General features: G+C 47.0%; 1 protein-coding gene across 1 annotated transcript in view; it reads right to left on the reverse strand.

Annotated features, from left to right (window-relative positions):
- STAU1 (staufen double-stranded RNA binding protein 1) overlaps window positions 1-354 on the reverse strand; it is a 43048-nt gene extending 42694 nt beyond the window's left edge. Inside the window, exon 1 of the mRNA XM_019539562.1 lies at window positions 337-354. The gene's annotated coding sequence lies outside the window, so the exon portion shown is untranslated. The remainder of the gene's footprint in view (window positions 1-336) is intronic.
- Between the last annotated feature and the right edge of the window lie 4617 nt (window positions 355-4971).

The following is a 4971-nucleotide window of genomic DNA, read 5'->3' on the forward strand; positions in this document are numbered from 1 at the left end:
GGTGCGGAGGGAGGCGGCGGGCACAGGGCAAACACTAAAGAGAATGAGCGGGGCCAGCTCCGGCCGGGGAGGAAGTGACGGCACAGCGCCAGGGGGCACCGGGCAGCCAACCGGAACAGCCGCCGCGGCCCGCCGCCCCACCCCTTGGGCCGGGCGCAACCAATCGCGCGGCGGACCGGCTCCGGGTCCCGCCCCCCTCGGAGGACTACAAGTCCCGGCATGCCCGCGGAGCCCGCATGCCTCTGTTCCACTGCGGGGGCGGGACTACGCCTCCCGGCATGCACCGCAGCCTGCTGGAAGGGCCACGTGCAGCCGCGAGGCTTTGAAGCCGTCCACCAGCGGCCGGGCTGTGGCTTTCGGGCGCCTGCGTGGCGCGAGGCTGCTCCCGCCCGCTGGAATTCCATGTGTGCGGCGACTTCCACCGCTGCGAAGCGATGACTCGAGCCTCCAGCAGCCTCTTGTATCACCACCCGTCGTGGCAGCAGGGGCGCGTGAACTAGCGCTCGCTCGAAACCGTTTTCAAACACGGGGATGCTAATACACGAGACGCGGCGGTGCTGTCATTAAAGCTCCCCACATTCCTCGTGCAGGTGTAAATATCTTCTCTTGCAGATGGAGATAAAGATGCTTGTGAGCACTTCTTCCTGTATAAAGTTTTCCCAACAAAGAGCTCCTCGGCTGTAGGGAGCACTGCTCGCTCTAAAGCTTCAGAGCAAGAGCTGTACATGGTCAAGAGTTAAGATCAAGTTAGACAAATAGTATAGCTGGGATCAAGTTAGAGCAATTTTGCTGCTAAGAAGTCAGACCACACCAGGGCAAAATGTATTCTTTTGACACAGCGGATTCATGTTTGAAAACTAGGTTCATCTTGTGAATCATGTTTGCACGCCTAATTGTGCTAATGCTGTGGCAGTCTGCAGCACTCGCTTCTCAAAGGATCTCAAGGGGCCCTACCTTGGGGGGTGGGGGGGACAAAATCACTGTTCTAACCCTACTGTAATTATGCTTTTGGGAATGAAAATGCTCCTGTAGTAAAGTGATAGGTGATACTACTGTACTTACTGCAAAACCTACATTAAAAGTTTATCATCATCATCATCATCACTGAAATGAAGGGCTGGAAAGGACCTTAAAAGATCATCAAGTCCAACCCCTCTGCTCTGGGCAGGAATACTGCTGAGATCAAATGATCCCAGCAAGGTATCTGCCCAGTCTCCTCTTGAAGACTTCCAAGGTTGGGGACTGCACCAGCTCCTTGGGAAGTCTCCTCCAGATTCTGGTCCCCTTACTTTAAAGAAGCTCTTCCTTACAGCAGTGAATTTCTCCCCCCTGGCTTTTCTGGCTTAGTGGAATAATTTTATTTAAAACACCAGGTTTCTGCTTAGAAATGCATGCATTTCAGTAGTGAATAATAGCTTGAAGTAAACAAGAAACTTAACAGTTCAGTTCTGGGAGTTTAACATAGGGATTTGCCATGTTTAAGATGATCAAGTAGCAGCTGCTGTGCTGTATGCTCTCTGAAAAGAGCTAGTCTTCAGCACACATGCTCGGAGGCCTTTGCATAGTCTTAGACCTCATTTTTGATGTTCTAGCGAATTCAAATACTGAATAACCAGAGAATCACTCTGAAAGATGAATTTTTCTTTTAAAACCCATTGAATTCCAAAATGAAAGAAGTATGATCACACTGAAGATACAAACACAAGTTATAAGTAGAGCCATTAGTTAGAAAGAGTCAAATGCTGTTGGGAGATAAAAGACAAAAAAAAGACAAGTTGGAAACTCGAGTGATGACAGTGGCTTACTGAGACAGATCCATTTGTGTTTTGTATGCTCAGAATTTATTTTAAGTCAAAGGAATATGAATTTTGGAATGTAAAAATGGCCCAGGCAGCTGTATCTTTCTCTGGTTTGCACATGTGTTTTTAATTTGTATTGTTCTTCAATAGCTGGAAAAAATCAAACAAGCTGCCATTTAACTAACTAATTGCCGCTGACAAACCTTGGTTTGAGTATTTCTTGTAAATTAACATTTCAACCATGCCCTCTTGAATTAATCACATGGAATAAATTAAGTCATATTAATTAAATACTAGCTTGCTAGCAGATAAAAAAAAAGAATTATGAATCTATTGATTTTGCGGATTTCAAGCAGAACATAACTTCTAAACTTCATATTTCTGCATATCAAGACAAAAATCCATAACCTCAAGTAATTTTACATTTGCTATATTACATTGAGTCTGAGCGCACCAGATGAGCACGCACATGTGGTATGTGACGCCACAGACCCATCTGTGGCACCGGAAACCACATGTACTCCACATGCAGGCATTCACCATGCTGCTAATTTGACACCAGAGATCCTGGTGTTAAAAAAACCCACAGCTGAAGAAAGCAGGATGGCACATGTGGTGGCAGCTAGGGGTGTGTGAAGCGAGCCCTGTTTGATTCGGATTCTGATTCAGCCTAAGTTGGGGACAGTGATTCGATTAGTTGATTCAGATCACTGTCCCTGATTTGATTTGGCTGAAGATTCAATGCTGGTTCAGAGAATCAGGGATTTAGCCATAAATAAAGCTTTAAATGTTTTTTTACATACTTCAAGGTACCAGGCATGGATTGTGAATGCTGCAATGCTGGGGCACATGGGGTGTCCCACAGGAGTGTGGGGGGGGGGGGGCCCTCCACATGCTCGGCTGTAAACCCAGAAGTGGACCAGAAGTACTTCTAATCCACTTCCGGGTCTGCTGGAGAGCATGCCAGGGGCCCCCTGTGCCCCGCACCTTCCCCCCTGCTCAGTGGTCAGCTGCGGGTAGACCCTGGGCAGCACACCCCACCTCCGACCCAGGAGGCATCAGTTGCCGAGCCGGGGGCATGGGGGCAGTGCGCTCTCCAGTGGACCCAGAAGTGGGTGGAAGTGCTTCTGGCCCACTTCTGGGTCTGCTGCTGAGCACACTGGGAACCCTCCACCCCGCACTTTGGTGGGACACTCTATGTGCCCCAGCATCACAGCACTCACGAGCTCCTGCTACCTAGAGGTATGTAGAAAAAACATTTAAAGCTGTGTCTACGTCCAAATCACCAAATCTCTCCAAATTGATTCAGAAGGTTCCAATTTGATTTGGAGAGATTACAGGGTCCTCTGATTTGATTTGAATTCAGAGATTCGGCCACCAAATCAGGCCGAATCTCCGAATCGAATCAGGGACCGAAGCTTCGCACAGCCCTAGTGGCAGCATGCGCTGCCCGAAAAAAGCCTGGCCAGCTGGAGCCACACTCCAGCTGCTGGCCAGCTTCCACATGCCGGATCTCTGCTGCTGGAGCCCCAGGAGGCCCCTAAGACCTGACCCCAGCCTCCCCTACCCCACCTGGGGCAATCTGCCGCACACCACAGTGTGCATGCATGGGCATTCCCTGGAGACAAGTAGCAGCGGCACAACTATGTGCTGCTGCTATTTGTCCCCAGGGAAACACATGTGCGCACTTATCTGGGCACACCCTTTGAGGCCAGGATCCTTCTTCCAAAGGATATTGCAAAGAAAGGTGAAAACTACACCAGCAGCCAACAATTGACCAATTGTTCATGGAAGTATGAAAGGTTCCCATGGATGTGAAAGGATCCCTTTCCAAACAAAAGCAGCTCCATGACACTGAACAAATGTACAATAGGAATAATTAAGATTTGTAGGAGACAAAGCTTTCCCCAGCCTATAAGCTTTTTCTTTATACCAACACCATGGGCTCCTATAGGCATGCAAGGAGCTGGCTCTGACGTGCTGGAAACCCAGTGGGGCAGAACAGACTTGATCAATTGAGTCTGTGGGAGCAGAGAAATTACCACACTCCAGCAGGCTCTTGCGTCACGTGTATCAGCGTCCCTGTGCTGAAAAGTGGCAGTGGGGCGCTTTGAACTAAGCCTCATTAAATGAGCTTTAGTTCAAAGCGCCCCGCTGCCATTTTTCAGTGTGAGGGACACCGATACAAATGACATTCAGGCGCTTTTAATCAGCATGGCTTGCTAATTAAAGCACCCCCCTGTCCACTGCTCCTGTAGCACATTTAAAAATGCCCAAATTGAATATTTTTATATAACATATGCATACAAAAGGAGAGCAAAATTATGGTATGATACCAAAGTTAATTTATCTTCAAAGAACCTTTTCCCCTGACCCTTGCTCCCTCACCCAATGACCAGTTAGAAAAGGTCAAATCTGTTTTGCCGAGAAAAGTGTTGGGAGAAACTTCCAATTCAGAAACATTTACCCACACACAGCAGGTAAAAAATACAATGCAAGTTACAACGTTGCATTCAAAGCTCTGTACCATGATTCCTTCACTAAACTATTAATCAGTAATTTTTGCTTTTGTTCAGTTAAAAAACACAAAAAAGAATCCTTGCAGGCAGTCTGCGTAATTTAAACACCTTGGATAAATAGTTTAGTTATTAATTAAATGTGAAGGAGAGTATAGAAATAACCCACATCTCTCATTACAACACTCCATGAAAACAAACAGAATTAAACAACATTATTTCCTAAGTTCCATATCTTTGTCTATAGCTAATATTGCATTTTTAAAAAAGGGGGAAAGCAAAAACAAGCATAGGTGACAATTTCTCCTTTACAAAAATCACCTGCCAATGTTTTTTCATACATACACTAGATCAGCGAGGCTCAACCTCTGGCCTGAGTGGCTGCATTATCCATCCCATTGGACTCCTCATGGGTTGGGAAATTTGATGCAGGGGAATGGTGGCAGCCTTAATTTTTGCAGTTTCCAGGGCTGCAGCAATTAATACTGACATGGCTGCCCCAGCACCAAATTTCTGTCCCCATGGGGAGACCCACGGGCTAGATGACATGGCCCTGTGTGACAGCAAACATATTTAAACCTGACTGGGATCATTACTTTCTAATGAAGTGCCATCTGTGTGTTTATGTGGCTTCATATTAGATTATGACATTGAAT

Source organism: Crocodylus porosus, unplaced genomic scaffold, assembly GCF_001723895.1.
Source record: "Crocodylus porosus isolate Cpor-Errol unplaced genomic scaffold, CroPor_comp1, whole genome shotgun sequence".
Classification (NCBI taxonomy): domain Eukaryota; kingdom Metazoa; phylum Chordata; order Crocodylia; family Crocodylidae; genus Crocodylus; species Crocodylus porosus.